This window comes from Marmota monax, unplaced genomic scaffold (genome assembly GCF_021218885.2).
Source record: "Marmota monax isolate L192 unplaced genomic scaffold, Marmota_monax_Labrador192_F-V1.1 WCK01_AAM20220418_F8-fsc00127, whole genome shotgun sequence".
In the NCBI taxonomy this organism is placed as follows: Eukaryota; Metazoa; Chordata; class Mammalia; order Rodentia; family Sciuridae; genus Marmota; species Marmota monax.
Window position 1 is genome coordinate 1,018,842 of NW_026692894.1, and position 20,918 is coordinate 1,039,759.

The window sequence follows — 20,918 nt, forward strand, 5'->3', positions numbered from 1 at the left end:
CCTGCGTTCATTTCCTGGGGTTGCTCTAACAAAGTACCACATACAGGGTCGCATCAGACAACAGACACTGTCTTACGGTTTTGGAGGCTAGGAATTCAAGTTCAAGGTTTCTCTTGAGACCTGTAGGGGAGGATCTTTTCTCTTCCAGCTTCCGGTAGCCCCAGGGGCTCCTTGGCTTCCAATCTTTCCCAGTGTTCTCTAGTCACCTCTGTGTCTTCACATGAACATTTTTTTTTCTTTTCTTTTTTCACTTTGAGACAGTGTTTTGCTAAGTTGGCCAGGCTGGCCTCGATCCTTCGACCCTCCTGCCTCAGCCTCTCCAGTAGCTGGGATTACAGTCGTGCGCCACAGCCCCAGGCGCTTAAGGACGTCTTATAAGCACACCAGTCCTCCTGTATCTGGGCCACACTACTGCAGTACCAACTCCTAACCAATGACATCTGCTTGTTCCTTTTCCCAAATAAGATTGTATTCTGAGGTGCTGGGCAATAGGACTTCATTTTTTAAAAAAATTTTTGGGGGAGGGAATGAAATTCAACCCTGTGGTTAAATTGGTCATGAAACCTCACATGCACAATACAGTATTCCCACAGTGATGCCCATCTACAAACTTCCACATTCCCATAAGCACAAGCTCACACTTACCCAGAGATGCTACCAGGATCACCCACGCCCAATCCCAAAGTCTCCTAGTCTTACACACAGCCCTGCATGAGCCCCTAGGCTCCCCGCCCCCTGCGTCCCTGTGGCCACACTCAGAGGCCACCCCGGGGAGGTCATGCTCACAGCCCTGCACATTTGCAGTCTCACACTTGGCTCAGTCTCACATCCCCTCCCACCCACACACTCTCTCCTCCCTGACTCCTCCTCCAGCAAACAGATCCCCCAACCCACCCTCACCCTGGGCCCAGCTGGGCCACCCCAGGAAGGTCTCCTAGCCCTCTGGAATGGGGTGCCCCCCCACAAGCCTTCCTCCTTCACAGACTCCCACTCTCCCATCTCAGGGGCAGACAGACAGACAGACACTCTGTCACACTCGCACACGCCCCTCGGCAGCCCCACGGCAGCAGTCTGTTCCTCATTATGGGCCAATGCGCCTGTTTACTCACCCAGCTGGAGATGGTTAGAGAGTGATAAATAATGAAAGAGAAAACAGGCTTTTCCCCTCTGCGGCTTCTATTTATGTAACATGTGTCACAGCGCACTCACAGACTTTGTTTCAGAGCTGGTTGCAGGAAATAGTTTATTTTTTCCGGACGGTGGCTTGAGGGGTGGGGTAGGGGGGCCAGGGTTTGGGTTTCTGGTCTCACGCCCATGGGAGTTTCGGGATCTGGGCTCCCAGCGTCCTCCTCCTCTGGTGCCGCCTCCCCTGACACCCCCGGGGGCAGACATCATGGCTGGAGGCGGCCAAAGAACGGGGTTCTCCCACTCGACCAATTTGGAAGGAACTGGGATGGCTGGGGCCCCTCCCAGCTGCCTCTGAATCCTCCCAAACAGATGGGCTTGTTTTAAGAGCCAGACAGCTTGAAGCTAGGACTCCCTGAGAGGAGGCAGTTGGACAAGGGGCTTCCTAGGTAGCCTGCACCTGTTACGGGGGAGAGGATGCAGAAGGATCCGTTCTATAAAATAAGAATTAAAACAAAATCCACTCCTCGTGCTCACGGACCACTCTTCCATCTGTGGTCTCTGAAGCCTCAGGACATTTACTGGCTGCTTCTCAGGTGAGGTGACGGGTGGTGAGGGGGGCTGGCCGTGGGCTGCTCAGCTGCTTGATGGGAAGCCAGGACTCAGGCCTCAGCCTCCAGAACCCTCACATAACCGCTGCCTCCCTCCTCCAGGGACACCTCCCTGGTGAGGGTCCAGCGTCACTCATGCTAAGGCTGGTGGGAGTGGGTTATAAGGGTGTAGGGGATAGAATGGGGGGAATGGGGGACATTAGAAATCTGAGAGGTGCTTCCTGCCCACTCCCCAAATACTGAGTGGAGCATCCTGCATAACAAACCAGGGAAGGAGGAAGTGACAGAAAGCTCCTCTGCTTACCACCCCCAGGGCAGGAAAGCTTTGGGGCATTTGGAGGAATTGTACTCTCTCTTGGGTTTGTCTATGAACGGGCAGGAAGATGATATCTTCATTTGACACGGAGCCCCACTGTTCCCCCAGGCCACTGCTGGGGGAACCCAGAAGTACCAGAAACTACCCGTTTTCTGCAGATTCCACTGTGGAAAATGGAACTGGGAGCCCCAACTCCTACCAACTGTTGGGGAGGGGTAACAGGGGCAGGGGCAGAATCCTGCTCAGTGGCTCAGCAGCTTCTGCAGGGGTATCCCACAGGGATCTCCTGGATTGGGGAAGGAACAGCCACATTCCCAAGACAAGGACTTTTAACATTAATTTAAGAGCTGATAGCACTGGTCTAGTGCAAAAGAGACAAAGCCCAAGAAGATCCTTTTCAAGTTTAATGCATGTCAGATACAGAGAGAGCTTCTCAGAGGCTGATCCCCAGGCTCCCTCTCCCAGGGTGGGTGTCTAGGATAATCATCCTGGTGAACAAGTTCCTGGGAATTGGGAGTTCTGGGACTGGTCATTTCCCAAAGACTTGGAGACAACAGTGTCCTAAGTGGGCCCTGGAGGCAGCCCCCCCACACCACTCACTTCCACCCGCCAACATCACCACACATAAGCTGAGATAGAGGCACATCCATCACAGAAGCTGATCAGAAGGGCATTTGACTTCCCTCAGTGTGGAAGCAGTCTGATCAGAAGAAGGATAAAACTGGTTTAGAAGGAAGAAGGGAGGGAAGGAAATAGAATTTGTCAGCACCTTGTAGGTACCATTTTTACCTGGCTGCTTTTTAATTTTTGCCATTCGTACCCATTTCTGGAATCTAAAACACTCAAACACATTCTATTTCTTATTACCAAGTAATGCTCGCAGGCATGCGTACCTCATCAGAGAGACAACAGGGGGGGTTCTGTGTATCTTAAAGCATTTGCTCTGTGCCTGGGATGTGCCAGGACTTCACACATGTTGCTTGATGTTTGCCACATTGTAACACTGATGACAATGTTATCCCTGGTTTAGTAATGAGAACACAAAGCTCAGAGAGGTTTAGTGACTTAAAAAAATTTTTTTTGTATTTGTAGATGGACAGAAAGCCTTTATTTTTTTTATTTTTATTTTTAAAGATAGAGTGAGAGAGGGAGGGAGAGAGAGAAAGAATTTTTAAAATTTATTTTTTAGTTTTTGGCGGACACAACATCTTTGTTTGTATGTGGTGCTGAGGATCGAACCCGGGCCGCACGCATGCCAGGCGAGCGCGCTACCGCTTGAGCCACATCCCCAGCCCCAGAAAGCCTTTATTTTATTTGTTTATTTTTATGTGGTGCTGAGGATCAAACCCAGTGCCTTACACATGCTAGTCAAGCGCTCTACCCCTGAGCCCCAGTCCCAGCCCCAGCCTGTGTTAGTGACTTTTATAAGGCCACCCCACTATGCAAGTCTTGGCAACGGGAAAAGCTGGTGTTTTAATTTTTTTTGGTACTCCCCAGTAATTGAACTCAGGGTGCTTTACCACCAAGCTACATCCCCAGTCCTTTTTATTATTATTATTATTATTATTTTTTATTTTGAGACAGAGTCTCGCTAAGTAGCCCAGGCTGGCTTGGAACGTGTGATCCTCCTGTCTCAGCCTCCTGAGTAGCTAAGGTTACAGGCGTGCCCCATCCCTCCCAGCACTCAGCACTCTGTTTACTGCCACAAGCAGGAGCCCCTTTGGGATTCTGAGATCCTGCTTTTCAGCTCTTTCCCCAGGACTCCCTCTCTGCCACTCTGTGGAATGGAGAGGTTGGTGGGGAGGCAACCTCTCTGCTGCTCCCCAGCATCTCTGTGGTTTGGGTCCCTGTGGACTCTTGCAAAGCCCACCCAGCACACACCTTGAGCTCTCTCCCAGGGAGCTGAGCATTGGGGGTCTTGGGGACCACCTTTGGATTCAATCCCTAGAGTACTCGTGGATCTGAGGAGGTCCCAGGAGGGCAGGGCCATGTGAGCCAGCTTAAGGAGCACCCCACCTGCATGTCCAAGAGCCTCCTGCACCCCTGTTCCTTTGGCAGGTTGGGGATGGCATGAGCTAGTGGGAGGGAGAAGGGCCAATGGCAACAGCCAAAGTCTGGACATTAGTTCAGGCTACGGGCTAAACATGATTCAAACAGGGACTCACAGCAGCTTCACAGGGACTTCGTGCAGACCCCCATGGACACTGGCCTGCACTTCCTCATGCTCTTGTGTACCCCCTGCACAGAATCCCATTCACGAAAACCCTGACAGAGCTCCAGACTCTTGTGTCCCTGTGGACAGAGCCCAGGTGTTCTGCACACCTTGTCTGTCTCTAACCTTCACACTGACCCTGCAAGGAAGCTGCTGTCCTGACCCTACCAGCCTCACAGAGGAGAGAAAAGGGGCTCAGAAAAACCAAGTGACTGGCTGCCTTTCCTGTGTCTCCCCTAGCACCCAGCAGGTGTTCAGAAGTCCACCCACAATGTGGACATACAAGTTTTCTTTCATGTAGGCTCCTTGCAAGCCCCAGATGCCTCTTTCTCCAAACACATCCTGAGCTGCGATCTCTGCAGGCTGAGAAATTCAAAGACCCTCACAGCCAGCACTTCCCCAGCACTGGTGCCAATAGCGGGAGTTCCCTGGGATCCAGCCTCAGTTTCCCCTCTGTCTCTCAGGCTCGCACACCTGAGCAAGCCCCTCCCTGCTTTGAAGAGACAGTGCTGGCTGGGCCCCTGCCCCATGCCTGACCCTCACTCTGGAAGCTTCTGGGTTCAGCCACCTCCATCCTCCCTCTTCCTCTGAAACGTCAGACCTGGCACTGCCCCCCGCAGCCCCCTCTCCCTGCGGCCCCCAGGGAGCCCAGGCTTTGCTCGAGGGCAGTGAGTGAAGCCGGCTGTAACAGAGAAACCTCGGGCTCCTCTTTAGAAGTCCCCGGAGGAGGCAGATCTGAGGAAAGGCTGCCGAGAAGGCGCCTGCAGCAATGTCAGCTTGAGAACAACCCGGCTGACAGGATGCTGAGCGGGGATTAAGGTCGGGATCAGGGAAGCCGGGGAAATGAAGGCAAGTTCCCCGCATCCCTCGCTGCCACCTCCGAAGCTGACTGTGCTGCTGGGTTTGTCTTCTTGTTTGTTCTTGCTCTGGGAAAGTGGGTGGGGAGGGAAGCAGGCAGGGGCCAGGCAGGAGTGGGGGAAGGACAGGGGAGAGGTGGACAAGGGCAGGGAGCCCTTGTGCTCTGCGTCCCAAGGCCCAGCTAGGGGCGGGGCAGAAGCACAGGTGCCTTTACCTGGAACCTTCTCATATGCTGTCCCCATCAGGTGGCTAGTCTCTTGGACAGCGGGGCTCCCAGTCATCTCCCCTGGTCCCCTATCCCCAGGTCCTGAGTGTGGGTGGTGGGATCAGTGAGAATAGAATTGACCTCACCATGAGGCACTCCACACCAATGAAGTGGGTGCCATACACCATCAGAAAGGGGAGGAGCCTGTTTCCACCTGTCTGCAAATGCAAGATCCCTGTTGTAGGGCAAGGCCCTGTACCAACCTGCCTTCTCACTGAAATGTCACAGGAACCCAATCAAATGGGCTACTGATTTCTAGGTCATCCAATGCAGCAAATTCTAGTGAGACCTCAAACCCTTGCATGGTGTCATGGTAAAGAATGTCTTGGCTTCTGGTTTCAGTCTGTGTGGGCTGGAATTTTGGTTCTGTCATTGACTTGCTGTGTTACCTTGGGCAAGGTGGCTAGCCTTTCTGTGCCTTGGATAAGACTATAGCATCTTCTTATAAGGTTGGTGAGCAGAGGAAGGGAGTGAACACATGAAACTGCATGGAGTAGAGCCGGCCACAGAGGTCATGTGCCATAGGCTGGTGTATTATCATAGGGACAGAGGGAAGGAAGAATCATGGCAACCAGAAGTCAATTGCTTGAAGTCTTCCTGGAGGAAGGGAGGGTGGAAATCTAACTTTGGTGGCTAAAACTTGGCAGGGGTGGGGGAGTAGAGTAGGGGTGAAGGACAGCACTCTTGTTTACCAAGTGTGATTTAAGCCTGCATCTGATGAGAGGTGGAGAGGGTGCATTCCCAAGGAGCCCCACCCCCAGCCTGTATTTCTCCAAAGTTCCTGCTCTAACTAGAGGTATCATGACTACTCTCTCCTAGCTCTTCCAAGGGCCAGTTGAGATGCAAAGACCATGATAAGACACTGGTTTTCAAAGTTCCCTTCCCCAAATGGGGCTTATTCCAGAAATCCTTGCAATTCAGACTCTAGTTGCACCTGGGCTCTCTGGACCTGGTGAGGAAGGGGCAGGTATAGAGAGTACAAACCTGGAGGCAGAGAGTCCCTGGGGTTGGGTTGTAGCTCTACCATCCACAGCTGTTGGAGCAAGTCAATTTGCCCTTTTGGATTCAGTTGCCCAATCTGTGAAATGGAATAATAATATCCACCTTGGATTTGCAGTGTTGGGCAGTTACTTAATACACGCCCAAGGCTGATCTTCAATTTGGTGGTTATTGAGTTCTAGCCAGGTACCAGGTCCTAATGAATGTGCCCCTTACCTGGCCCTCAAGGAGCTGGTGGTCTATACCAAGTGTGAGTATGCGGCTGAAGGTAGCAGCACTACCTGAAAGGTTAACCCAGGAACCAGGCGTCTCCCCCGTCTAGGCCCCATGGTCTGCTTACCTGTCTACCTGCAGCCCTTCCTGGGGTCCTCAACTCCCCACCCTTCTCCAGACATACTGGCCAATGGGTTGGGATGGGGAGAGGGTCTGGGGAGGCTGAGGGCCTAGGATGGGGTTCTAGGAGAAGGGTCTTTGGAGAAGGGTCTTTGAGTCTGTTTTTTTTTGTTTTTTTTTTTTTGGTGGGAAAATCCTGCACAGGGGTCCAGTCTCTGCAGAAATGTGCAGGGAGTATCTTGCTAGGAATTTTTTATCTCCGGAGGACTGATTTCTAGAGAAGCTAATTTTAAAAACACCTCTTCTTTTTTTCCCTGTTAATCAGCCACGTGTATTTATTACAGAAAATTTGGAAGATATAGAAAAGTCTAAGGAAAGAAAGATCAGCCCTAATCTGATCACTCAGAGATAAACCTGGTAAGATTTTCCTTTTTCTGCTGTTTTTTTTTTCAAGTTCACCCTCACACATATGCTCATGCTTATATATGTAACTTTATTGCAGCAGAATATGCTTAATGTACATGTATCATGAACATTTTAGAAATCTGATCATGGAGGAATGAACATATCACAATTTTGTAAACAATTTTTTTTCATTAAATAATACTCAAGAACTTCCTCTCAGACCATTAAATATTCTTCTCAACATAATCCTTTTTGGGGGGTGTGGAGGTAGGGGGTACTGGGGATTGAACCTAGAATGGCTCTACCCTTGAACTACCATTCCCAGGCCTTTAAAAGTTTTATTTTGAGCTGTGTGCAGTGGTACATGCCTGTAATCCCAGTGGCTCAGGAGGCTGAAGCAGGAGGATAAAAACTAGCCTCAGCAATTTAGCAAAGCCCTAAGCAACTCAGTGAGACCCTGTCTCTTTTTCTTTTTCTTTCTTTTTTTTTTTTTTTTTTTTTTTTTTGGTACTGAGGATTGAATTTAGGAACACTCAACCACTGAGCCACACCCCTAGCCCTATTTTGTATTTTATTTAGAGAGAGGGTCTCACTGAGTTGCTTAGCACCTCACTGTTGCTGAGGCTGGCTTTGAACTTGTGATCCTCCTGTCTCAGCCTCTGGAGCCACTGAGATTACAGGTATATACCACCACATCCAGCCTGAGACCCTGTCTCTAAATAAAATATAAAAAGGGGCTGGGGATATGGCTCAGTGGTAAAGCACTCCTGAGTTCAATCTCCAGTATCCAAAAAAAAAAAAAATTATTTTGAGACAGGGTCTTGCTAAATTGCCTAGGTTGGCCTTGATCTCACAATCCTCTGGCCTCAGCCTCCTGCGTCTCAGGATTATCTTCTTAACATAATCCAAGATGCCAGGACCCTGCTACAGCTTTTGGAAACCTCTTTTAAAAACATGTCATTTTATGAATCCTCTTTTTATTGGCTATAGAGGCTATTTCTAGATTTTTTGCTATTTTAAACAACACTGTAGCGAACATCCTAGTAGGAGAAACCTTTGAGAGAGCAACTAACTTTGCGATCATTCATTTACATGTCTATCCTCAACCCCGAGTTCCGTCCTTTCTAGGCAGGTTCATTTTTATGAACTTCAGGTCTCGCTTACCCTGGTTCACAGCAGGCGTCCCATAATTATTGGATTGAATTGCTCCTCAGGAGCTTATGCTCCAGGCAGATTAGGAAGAAGCCCACTTCTCTTTCTTAAGCGTGTGGGCGTCCCCACTGCCTCTTTGCTGGGCGCACCATTCTTTCCCTTAAAAAAACATTCCCAGTCTAGAGCCGCTGTCATCCGGGAGGCTCAGTGAGCCACTCTTCTTTTCATCTCTTATCTTCCTGGGCAAACCAAACCTTGCTTCCCCTGCTGGGACCCTCCCCCTCCGGACCCCACAGAGCCCCATGCAGCAGCCCCCTCTCCAGCTGCCATTTCTGACAGCACAGACCTCTTGGTCCTTGGAGGTTCCCCATGGCACCCCCAGCCCTGCCTCTGTCTGGGGCCACCTCCCATGGCATCCAGGCGCCTTTGTCCTTCCTCCTGGGGACTCTAGGCAAACGCTGTTATTCTTACTAGTACACATGAGTAGAATCACAGATTTTGGAGCTTGAGATCTTACTCCCAGTCTTTAAAAGGGGGCAGGGGGTGGCAAGAAGAAAACTTACTATTTTAATTTCCTCTCCTCAAGTATGCATGCTCCCAACCTCCTGGAATTCTCTCTTCTTCCCCCTCTCCTCTCCTTCTCCTTTCTGTCTCTCAGCTCTGACCCACACTCTCCCACCCTCCTGTCCTCCTCTCCTCTCCCCTTCTTTTTTAAGTTTTTTTTTTTCTTTTAACTTTCAAGGTCATTCCGGACTCTGCCGCCGCCAGTCCCTTGGTGAGACGTGAGCGCCATTGGCGTCCGTGGCCTCTGTTTCCGTGGCAACCCAGTAACCATTAATTTTCAATTAAAGGAGACAAAAAGCTCGATGACAGCTCCAGGTCTGCTGAAGATGTCAAGAATCTGTATTAATATACAGCAAGAGAGCATAATTGTGTGTCCATCTTCCAGAGCAGCGAAAAATGGAGGGATAATTACCGGCTCGAAAGCCACTCTGTAATTTAGTTCTTACTGTCACCACAGCCCTACACATTAGCATAAATTAAAAGCAGAGTTTATTGTTATCAAAGTGCATTGATATCGCCAGACCCGCTTTCTTCCTTTTAACTGTTTGTTGTGGGTGAGTGACTCCCCAACTCCTGCTGAGGTCTCCCTGGATAGGGAGAATGGAAGTACCGGGGTGCTAGACCTGCAAGGTCACTGCCACTTCTGCCATCCTTGGGGCCTCAGGGCAGAAGGAGACAAGGGTCAAGATGTTGCCTGTCTGATGGGGGCTGGGGATGGTGGGGGAACTTGGATGTGAATTCACCTTTCACATGGGAAGTGCTTTGTTTGGCTTAAGAATTTTCCAGCTCTTTCCAGAGGGGACCACTGCCCCGTGTCAGATCCTGCTGCCCCATCTTGGGTATAGTGGAGGGCAGGCAATAGATGCTCAGCGCCAACCTGTTAGACAAAGGAATGAGCAAGGGCTAAGGGGTTTCCTCTCCTGGGCTGCATGTCGGAGGATGGACCTTCTTACTTTCCCAATTAGGGGCATGGCCAGCTCAGGTGGAGGGAGGTACCCCGAGAGGAGCTCAGTTCCTGCTCCAGCGCCTGGGATCCATGCTCCTCAGAACCTGGGTCTGCTGGGCCACCCACTCCTGTGGCCGGGGTCCTGCCATGGCTACCACCCTGCAGCCTCACTTCAAGTAGTCGGAGCGCCTTGAAGTGTCTCTCTCGTGCCAGTGACAGCCGCAGAAATCATGAATTTCCGTGAATGGGGATGCGGGGTTTTCTTGTATTCTATCCAGAGAGAGCTGTCCTTCAGAGGGGAATTTAGTGTAATTACCCTTAAGGGAGCGATCCTTACACAGTCAGTCACAACACTGACCTCCTGGCTGAGATTTGACAGCAAAATTACAGGCTGTGTGCTCAACAGAAGGGGCATCCTCCTTTATTTTGGGAGGGGGGAGGCGGGAAGGAAGGGGGAGGAGGGAAAGGAGATACAGAAGCTTTGAAAAGAAAAGGGCTGGCTTACAGCTGCCAAGCACATGGGTTCTCCTTGGCACAGTGTCCCGGGGCAGGGGGAAGCTACCCAGAGATCCCCTGGCACTTCATCGGGTTGGTGAGGAGTGGCCGAGGTGGCTCTCCAGCCCTTTAAATCTTGGAGCCATGACTTGTGATCTTTGCTAAAGTCAATCTTATTCTAGATAGGGTTGGAGGGTACTAGGAACTATTTGATAAACTCCTCGGGCATGTTTTCCCAAACACATCTGTCCCTTGGCCCTTCCCACAGTGCTGGAAATTCTCATCACTCTTTGTACCTTTGAGTGAACATCTGAGACCCTGTTAACCTGCACCTAGGTGCCTGGCAGGGCTAACATGCTAATCTGTGACCATTCCAAATATAGCCCAGACTTATCTTTCAGACATACTGGCCTGTCACACAGCAGGACACTAAGGACACAGGCCAGGTGAATTTTACCTGAACTAATGGAGAAAATATCCATGGACTTTGAAGCCCAGGAAGGAGTGATGGTATACCCTAAATCTCAGAGCTTGAAGGGGCTCTGGAAATGGGGGTGTCCTGATGGCTCCCAGAACAGGTCACCCCAACCTCTGCTACACCTCCACCCAACACAGGAGCTCAGCACCCCAAAAGAGGACCATCCAGCCACGTGACATGGGAGGCCGAGGCAGGAGGATCACAAGTTCTAGGCCAGCCTGGGCAATGTAGCAATTTACCCTGTCTCAAAAAAATTTTTTTCTTGAAAGGACTAGGGATGTAGCTCAATGGTACATCTGAGAGCACCTCTGGTTTCAATCTCCAGTACCAAAGGGAAAAAAATAAAGAGAGGTCCATTCCACCGTTAAATACCGATCACAGGAAATTTCTCCTGGACTTTTTTTTTTGCAAAATCCTGTTTCCCTAAAATTCTTACCTTCCTTGTGGAGACTCAGGAATGAATGTGAGATGGTTCTTCAGCTGCCTGAAGACAGCTCAACTGTCCTGCATCTTCCCCTCTAATTCTAGGACCTGGTTATCCATCCAGCTTCACCGCCCAAGGAAGAGCCAAAAAGGGTCCTAGAAGGATGAGGGAGGGCTCCTGGTCAGGCACAGCACTTACTGAGCATCCAGCATACCTCCTTTCATCCGTCTCAACCACCTGGGAAGAGGAGGATGGGTTAATCTTACTTAGTGGAGAGGAAAGAAAAACCAGGCAGAGCCATGGTGGAAGCTCAGATTCCTGACCCAGGCAGAGGACTTTCCTTGGGAATCCAGGTGCCTTTGCTCTTAGACCCGTGGGGCACCGTTGCATTTGTGAAATGAACTTGGTCCTCAGTCTCCTCTCTCCTCATCTCCAAAGCTTCCTTCTTTTTTGCTACTCAATGGGAAAGGAATTCCAGGAAAAACCTTGTATAAGTCCTGCTCCTCCCCATGGTTCCCCTGCCCATTACAGCCTTCCGGGGCTGCTTCAGGGACAACCACAGCACTAGTGTTTACTTACTGACCGCAGGACCCTGCTCCAGGGCTGTGTACCTGCTTGCTGTTTGGTGTTTGATCCAGTCCTCCAGGCTTTGCCCTGGCTGCAGTTCTACCCAGGCCCCTCTTCCTCATACATCCACATCTCTTTCAAATACCACCTTCTCAGGGAAGCCACCCCAGTCCTCCTTCCAAAGCCTCACGCCCTGCCCAGATTCCTTCCATGGGTCAGGTTGACCACAGTGAGAAGTTTCTTTCTGTTAGGTTCGTTGTCTGTCTCCCTTTAAGTCTCCAAAGGGCAGAGACTGCTTTGTTTGTGGTTGAATCCCAGGCGCCTAGAACAGTCCTGGGCCTTAAGTAGGTGCCCAGTCCACATTTGTCAGTTGGAAGGAGAAACCTGAAGCCCTGTGAGGTGAGTGGTATTTTCACAACAGAGAAGAACTGGAGCTCTAGCCCTGGGTTAGATGGCTCCTCCAAGGTCACAGAGCTCTCAATACCTAAATGCAAACCACGGTGCATTTTGGGTTGCTGAGAATGAGCCTGTTTTTTTTTTTTTTGGTGGGGGGACCCAGGCCTGTTCTGAACTTTCAATATGTGGGAGAAGGGGACTGGCTTCCTGTGGGATTTCTGCCTGCATTCTGACCAGCAGGTCCTCTTCCCTCCTGTACAGGGTGAGAAGGGCTCCTTCCCTTCTGCAGCTCCCCCTTTCCTGCCCCCAAGTCCAAGGGGGACCCACAGGTGCAGTCTAGCTCCTCCCTCCCCTGAGGACCCAGGTCCCTGCCTGGGCTGAAGTCCATACCCAGGAGTCTGGGGCACCCCTGGGAGGCCCCTGCCCTGGGCTCTGAGTGGCTCCCCTCCCCACAGATGTAAATCCGGGCCCCAGAGTGGCCACACAGAACATACATCTTAAACAAACACTTCTCCTTGCTGTTTATCTCCCTGGCCTTTAAACAAACTCTTTCAAAGGTTTCTGCTGATAGGAGAGATTTACTGAAAACCATTCCTTACTTAAAAGCCCTGGGTTTATGCTGCTGGGGAGGGGGCAGCGGGGCCTTCGGGCCTGGGGTTTCTCTGCCTCCGGACCACATGTTTATCCTCTGGGCCTTGATAGAGGAGCAGCTCAGACTAATCTTTATGGAAAAGAAAATAATAAAAGCAGGAAAGGGGAGGGGTAGAAGTTGGGGGAGGTTTGGTTCTTGTCACTGACTCCAGGAGGCCCTGGCAGGCCCGGGTGTGGCAGCGCCCACCCTCAGTGGCAGGGAGGGGTGGGGCCCCCGTGGACTTTGGACAGAAGGCCCTTGGGCAGGTGACTGTTCTTGGGCTTCCACCCCCCCTGGCTGAGGCCAGAGTGGGCCTCTCCCAGCCGCACGGGGTGGGGCTGTGGGGGGGTGGGGAGCAGTCACATGATAATGTCTACATCTCTATTCCTCCCTTCGGCCACCATTCAGGAAGCATCTAGTGTGTGCCAGCACCTGGGGGTACAGAGATGAGTAATTGTTAACATTTTTTTCAGCATTTCTGTGGCCTTGTGTGCAATCACTTACACGAATTAACACATTAAATACAATGGGCCCCCAGAAGGACAACCTGTAATTATGGATGCATTTGGGGAAACCAAGGCACAGGGAGATACCTGGGCCATACCCGAGAAATTTGGGCTTCATTGAGAAGCAGCCTGGACATGGGATTCTAAAATGCATCCGAATGTGGTCTCGCTGCTGTGGAGAGGTGTCTTTCTGTCCCCGTCTTCCCAGTGACCTGGTAGTCCACCAAGACCAAGGAGTCTCCCAGCCCATGGAGAGCATTAGTTCTTTCTTAGTGGAATGTAAAATAATGGTGCCTCTTACAATGTCAGGTTCAATGAAATCAGTGACAGGGAACTAACCCCCACCAGCTGTGGGCCTGAGTTGCATGATTTTGCATATATTATCTCAGTTAACCTACCTCCCGAAACTTCAAGATCAGTCAAGGAGCACCTCCCATGAGAATGGAAGGCACCAGCCAGGTGCAGTGGCCCTCGCTTGTAATCTCAGTGGCTCCGGAGGCTGAGGCAGGAGGATCGAAAGTTCAAAGCCAGCCTAAGCAATTTAGTGAGGCCCTAGCAACTCACTGAGACCCTGTCTCTAAATAAAATTTAAAGAGGGCTGAGGATGTAGCTCAGTGGTTAAGCACCCCTGGGTTCAATCCCTGGTACCAAAAATAAATAAATAACTAAATAAATGTAAGGCACCAAGACCTCTGGAACTTGCCCAAAACCTAGTGGGAGGTGGAGGCAAGATTTGAACCCACAGTAAATGGCCTGATACTTCTTCCTGACCCTTGAGGCACTTTATATTTCTCAGACTCTCTTCACATCTTTTGTCCACTGAAGAAGACCCTGGAATGGCAAATGGTGAAGTGACCTGTTCTAAGCCCACACCTGCCTTCTCAGCCTGTGCAATGGGAGTTTTGTCTGTTTATTTGAAACCTGCATGGGCTTCTGTAGGTGGAAGCTGTCCCCAGGGGAGCACAGGACCAGGGAGGGGATGCAGGACAGTGTGGGGCTGTCCTGGGGTCTTAGGTGCTGAAGCTGGAGCTGTGGCCTGTCCTCGGAGCTTCCAAGGTCAGAGGCACTGGGCAGGGGTAGATGTTATTGTAAAGACTCCACTGACTTCCGCCTCTGCCTTGTTTGTTTGTGAAATTGCTGCCGTGGCAGGTGGGGAAGGGAGCAGCAGGCCAGGTAGGAATTTCCACTCCTCTGGCTGCCCAGAGCTGAGGCCGGAAGCCACTCCCCTCCTCTGTGTTTACCCTCACAGGGCCACACCCCTCGAGATGGCACTGACTGACACCGTCTTCCGCAGGTCCTCCAGCTGGGAGCCAAATACCTTTCCCCTCTCCCTGAAAGCACCTTTCAGCACCTGGGCCCTGATCTGGGGTGTGCTTCCAGCCAGGAAAGAAGAGAGAGTGTGGGGAGGAGGCTGGGTGAGGGAAGGTGGGGCGGCAAGGTAGCCCAGGCGGAGACAGAGCCACCTGGGTGAGTGTCTTGCAGTCATCGACTTTCTTTATGTATTATTTTTCCTTTATATAGCAACATCCGGTTTCCAAAACCTTTCTTCCTCCTGGCAACTCTTGTTGTAAGATACTTCATTCACACCAAGGTAAACATGACGGATAACAGCGTCTAAAGTGACCCTTTCAAGGGGAAAGTGCATCTTGGCAAAGCCTCTTTCTCCATTCATTCTTGGATTTACTGGATGATTCCTTTAGCATTCCTGGACAGCCCCTGTCCCTTCACAAAGGCCTCACCAGGACATCCCCAAGTGCTTTAGTGGGCTGCTATCCAAGCCGAGGGCCTTGTAGCTAATGACACCCCCACCCTGTGACTGCATGAAGACTCACCTGCAGTCCCAGCCTTTCTTTATTTGTACCTTTGATGAAAGGAAAGGGAGTTTATCCTTTTGAAAAAAGTTTGGGGACTTTGCCAAAAGGAGGACTTTGGTTTTTTGTGGTTCTGGTGATCAAACCCAGGGCCTTGTGCCTGCCAGGCAAGTGATCTAGCAGCCCAGGGAGGTGCTCAATGACTGACCTTCACCTACCAACCCACCAGGACGCATCCAGTCTGGTTGAGGGTCTGACGTCTTGAAGGCAGCTGGGCAGGGACCCAGGGAGGACATCATAACTTGGGGTAGAATTTCCAAAGGGGCCACTGGCCATCAGGGCTCTGGACATGTTTTACTCCTTGTCCTTCTCAGCAGGGAAGACCCTGAGCTCAGGGTTGGAAGGGCTCCATGTGTCATCTAGGCCAATAGTTTACAGAGAGTACAGCCTTCTGATAAATTTAATTTACACTGAAATCCAAAATATAAGATGGCTAAAAGAAGATGCACCTTCCAGTTGAAGGTGGGGAACTGGACTCTGCCCACTCTTTTCTCTCCACTGTCCCCTGAAGTGGCCAAACCTTCCCCGTGGAACTCCAAAGCTTAGGAGATCTCAAGTGGAACCCACTGAGCTAGGCTGGTAGCCCATTTTCCAGACAAGAAAATTGAGTCTGAGCATGGAGGAGGAGGGTCCTTGGGTCCTCCACCCTCCCTTGGGCTGCTTTGGGTCCAGGTGCATTCTCTGAGCTCATAAAGTGTCCTCCTTTCAAACTTGACCTGCAAGACCCTACCTCCCTTCAGTCTCAGCTCAGACACCACCTCCTCTGGGAGGCGCTGTTCCCCAGTTATCGCGTCCAGTTCTGGGCCCACTCCCACCACTTCCAGGTTCGCAAGTGCTTTTACCCTCTCTTAGGATCAACTTCCCTGAATTTCTGTTCAGCTGGAGCAGATCTCTTCTCTGTCACCAAACCAGAGGGCTCCCCGAGGTCAAGGCCTTTTTTTTTTTTTTTATCCTTGAGCATTCAGTCCTGAGCTGGTGTGACAGCGAGGCTGCTGACCTGCTTTCTGAGGTGGGGAGGGACCCTTTTCCGTGCTGGTAGGAGTCTGCCTATCCATAGCCCCAGTTCTCACCAGCTCTGCCAGGAGGGCGCTCAGTTTAATCGGACAGTTCCCTGCAGACCTGAAGGAGTGCAGGGGAGGGGCCACAAACCCTCAGACTCTGGGAGGGGGACACTTCACCCCCAACTGGCCCTGCCCCCAGCCCAAGAACACAGAGAAATGGCGGGAGGCACAGAGAAGCGGGGCCTCCTACCTCCACCACCATTGGTTTCCCTCTTCTCTGGCATTTGAAGAGCTCAGACTCTAGTCCTTCAAGGGCTGTTGAAACAATTAGATTTTGCAAGTGCCCAGCGCTCAGTCTAATTGCTTAAAAGCCACTTCAGGCTCCAACTGACCCAGAGTAAAGCCTGGGGGTGGGCGGGCTTGGGGGGAGGGGACACTGAGGCACTCTGCTGCCCTGTTTCCCAGCCCTTCCCTGCTGACCAAGGCCTGGGTGGGAGGTAATGCCTTCCATCATCTCCCTGCCCCTTTCCTGGTCCTTGCCCCTCCCCCCCCACGACCCCCAGCCCCTTACATCTAGCCCTTCCCTCAGACACCTTCTCAGGTAAATCCCAGCTTCCCTGGGGGGCAGTTGGGCCTGGTGTGTTCACGGCCAATTTTCAGAGTCAGAAAGTGACTAAGCCCAGGTTAAGAGGCCCAGAAGTGTCTGACTCAAAGTTGACACTTTTCCTCTGTTCAATCTCTAAATCAGTCCCATCTCTCTGTTCCTATTCTTCTCCCAAATTCTAGTTCCTGCATAAAATTCTCGCTAGCATAAGGCTTTGCAATGGCTCCATGCCAGATGGGGTCAAATCCTCCCCCTAGCCTTTGGCTCCTTCTGTAATTAGGCCCCACCCTACCTTCCAGCACCCTCTACCCTGGACACCCTTAGCACCTACCCATCTCCGTGCCCTGCTCTTGCCCTCTGTTCCTTTACCATCTACATGAACACGTCCATTTATGTGCCCTGGCAACAGAGATGCTGGGATCAATAAGCCACAGGCCCTGCTCTCATGGTGACAAATTCTTATTGTGCACCAACTACAAGCCAGACCCTGTTCTTGGTCACAGGAACACTGAAGAGGGCAAAAAGTTTTATGCTCAGGGAACTTATATGATGGAAGGAGATAGACTGGGATGTAGCTCAGATATATGATACCCTGGATTCCATCAAAACTGTAAGCAGGAAAGAAAGGAAGGAAAGAAGGAAGGAGGGAAGGAAAGAAGAAAGAAAGAGGCAGAAATACATACACAAAGAGGTATACAATCCATCAGGTAGAATGCAGAAAACCCAGATAGAAAGAAAAAGAGGGGTTTGGAAACAGGGATACTTGAACAGGAACCTAAGAAAGGGGACAGCTTGTGCAAAGGTCCTGGGAGAGGAGTGAATGCCTGTGTTCTAATGCCAGGGTGATTAGAACACAGTGAGTGAGGTGAGAAGAGGGGATGAGTCAGAGAGAGAAGGGGCCAGATCATAGTCCTAGCAAGATCTTTGGGTTCTGGTGTGAGATGGAGCCATTGGTGGTACTCTGAGCAAGGGGGTGACGTAAGCAAACTTTTTTTTTTTGTACTGAGGATGGAACCCAAGGGGGTTTTCTCACTGAGCTACATCCCCAACCCTTTTCATTTTTTATTTTTCAGACAGGGTCTTGCCAAGTTGCTGACATTGACCCTGAATTCACAATTCTGCGGCTTTAGCCTCCTGAGTCCTTGGGATTACAGGTGTGTGCCACCATGCTCAGGAGCAAACATGTTTTCAGAGGCTCACTTTGTGGCTGGCAGAGGACAAACCAGAGGAGGGGGCAAGAGTAGAAGCAGGGAGTCTAGGGAGCAAGATACTGGAATAGTCCAGTAAGAGATGGAGGTGTTGGGCACAGGGAGGGGGCCGTGGTGGAGATCGCTGTAATCCAGGGTAGATGTCCAATATGAGCATAGGGACCCTGTGACGGACCTGCGGGTGGGGACCGGCTATTGATGAGAAAGTGTTGCTGGAGGTTTGATGACAAAGGCGAATCTGGAAGGAGGAGGAGTTAATCCAGACAGGAGATGAGAGAGTGGGGTTGAGAAGTCCTGTGTTCAGGGACTGGGCACCGTGCAGAGCATCATTTACAGGCAGGGTGGGGGCTGGGAGGAGCCGCACTCCAAGTGCCCTCGCTGCATTGTTTAGGCCTTCTGTGGACAGCAGGGAGCCTCCAGAGGAAGGTAAGCATGGACTCCTCAAGGTCCAGTTTGTGCTGGAGAAATCTGGCTGCAGAGGGGGCAGGGCTGGGGAACCAGTTGGGAAGCTGTCCTGGCGACCCAGGAACAGATGGTGGGGGCCTGGGCCAGAGGAGCCGTGTTGGGGCCAGGAGAAGTGCTTAGACAGGAAAGTCACAGAGTGTTCCTGTTCAGATGTGGGCTGGCTGGATGAAGGGATTAGGAAACAGAAGGAATGAGAGGGACCCATTGCAGCCCCAGGGCCTGGAGGCAAACTTAGGGCCTCCTCTGGTCCAGCTCCCTGGGGGGTCTGCAGAGCCCACCTTGAGCCACTAGACTCCGCTCCAGAATTCCCTGCCCAAAGGGGCTGTGCCTGCCTCCTCTCCAGGTCCCACCTTCTCCTCAGGGGAGACCAGGTTGTGGCTTTGATCTTGGGTGTGCAGACTGGGGGATCCACACCATGTGCTTCTGAAGTCCTTCATATTTCAAAGTCAGGGATAAGAAGTAAAGGGAGGCAGGTGGTGGGCGGGGCAGGGGCTGGGAGCCCCAGAGGCCTTCCTCCCACTCTGAGAGGCCTAGAACTCTACATTCAGGTCTGGCCTCTCAGATCTTTAGAAGGAATATGTGTTAGCAAAGGAGAATAGAACATATTTTATTTAACAGTTTGTTAACTTGATTTATAACTGTTAAATATTTAGACATATGGAATGTAGGCCTCCACTTGTACTTCGCCTGGTCCAAGAGGGGTGAGTGGAAACTCCCCAGGGCCGGGATTATGTCTTCTTTGCCTTGATCTCCCTCCCCTCCCAACCCTACCCCAGGGCCCCTGGGCTTTGGTAATTTCCATTCAACTGGAAAGAGAATCAGATCCCAGCCTGATAGTGAGAAATGTGGACATGATGTGACCTGGGCGGGGAGAAGGATGGACTGACTAAAGAGGTCTTTGCACAGTGTGGTCAGAGGCTGGGGAGGCCACTGACATCATGCCCAGGGGGTGAAGAGCTTGCAGACTGCCTGGGTTCAAAGCCCAGATCAACTGTTGGGGCTCATGGTGCCGGGCAGGTTGTTTAGCTCTTCTGCAAAAGGAGGCATCCTTGTAAGACCAAATAATGACACTGTCCTTGTTTCCCCATCTCCTAGTTTCCTGGGGGAAGATACCAGGTCTGGCATGTAAGGAGTTCTAGAAAGCATTTATTATCACTATCTCATGAAATGGCCCCTTGGAAGGAACTTTTAAGCCATACTAAGGGACCGAGCAGCCTGGCATTTCAGGGAAGGAGGAGAAGTTGCTTTGGGTGGGTGGCAGATTTTTCTTGTCCTACTTTCAGAGTTTCTGGGAAGGGGATCCTCAGTGACCAGGCTGTGCCCTGGAGGTCTGTGGCCTTGGGAAACTCCCCCTGTTCTGTGACATCCATGCTATTCTCTCATCTCTGAGGGCTTCAGCAAGCAACTCCCTTGCTAATAATTCTGGAGGACCCCATTCACAGGAAGATGTCGGTCGGCAAAGGGGTCCAGGCCCTTGCTGAGGGCCCTAACATTCTCTAGCCAATCTTTTAATATTTATTTTTTAGTTGTAGGTGGATACACAATATCTTTATTTCATTTTTATGTGGTGCTGAGGATCGAGCCCAGTGCCTCTTGCGTGCTAGGTGAGCACTCTACCACTGAGCCACAACCCCAGCCCCCTTTTTTTTTTAAGGTACTGGACCTTGATGTAATCCAGGGCCTCATGCATGCTCTGGGCAAGCGTTCTACCACTGAGGTACACCCGCAGCCCTTTACATTTTATTTTGAGACAGATTCTCCCTAAATTGCCCAGGCTGGCCTCAACTTTGTGATCCTCCTGTCTCAGACTCCCAAAGGGCACACCGCCATTCGATCCTTTTAATAAGCCCCCAGCACTGTTCCAGATGCTCTTATCCCTATTTCCAGGGCACAGAGAAGTTAAGTAACTTACCCAGGGTTTCTCAAAACCCAGCACAGGGCTAGGACTGGAACCCAACAGCATGTGGCTAGAGAATTCCTTCTTTACCACGATGAATCCTGCCTTAGTCAGAGCCGCATCGACCCTGATAGAGTTCAGACTGTCTGGAGATCAGGCCTCATCCCTAGGGAGGCACTGGGTGGGGCTGCAGTTATAGGCTGGTGGATGCTGATGTTCTTCGGTTCACCCACCTTCTCTGCAAGGGCCACGGCTGGGGTGGGCTGGGCTGGGGAGGAAGGTGCTTTGCCCACTGAGAATGCTCGGCAGTGGGTTTTCTATACAAAGGAATTCTCAGGGATAAGGAGCTATGTTTTCCCACCCCAACCTTGCTTCAGCTTTACAACTTGCCCCATCTGGGGCCCACAAAGGCAAGTTGGTGACATGGGCTCCTTGGAAAGCTGCCTACCTTGGGATTAAAAATATCATCAAATGGGGCTGGGGATGTGGCTCAAGCGGTAGCGTGCTCGCCAGGCATGCGTGCTGCCTGGGTTCGATCCTCAGCACCACATACAAACAAAGATGTTGTGTCCACCGAGAACTAAAAAAT

At 51.2% G+C, this 20,918-nt stretch overlaps 2 long non-coding RNA genes across 4 annotated transcripts; one reads left to right on the top strand and one right to left on the bottom strand.

The window, feature by feature from the left end:
* The first annotated feature begins 1,305 nt into the window (after positions 1-1,305).
* LOC124096781 (uncharacterized) lies at positions 1,306-9,341 on the top strand. The gene is made up of 3 exons (XR_006853009.2): positions 1,306-1,721; positions 7,045-7,136; positions 9,019-9,341. It is a non-coding gene; the product is annotated as an uncharacterized LOC124096781 (long non-coding RNA).
* LOC124096780 (uncharacterized) lies at positions 5,094-12,190 on the bottom strand. Of its 3 annotated transcripts, none has more exons than XR_006853007.2 (4): positions 11,795-12,190; positions 11,196-11,338; positions 6,372-6,465; positions 5,094-5,984 (listed from the first exon to the last, which is right to left on the bottom strand). It is a non-coding gene; the product is annotated as an uncharacterized LOC124096780 (long non-coding RNA). The 3 variants fall into 3 exon arrangements; XR_006853005.2 differs by having other exon boundaries at positions 11,196-11,420; XR_006853008.2 differs by having other exon boundaries at positions 11,763-12,190.
* Positions 12,191-20,918: the final 8,728 nt, after the last annotated feature.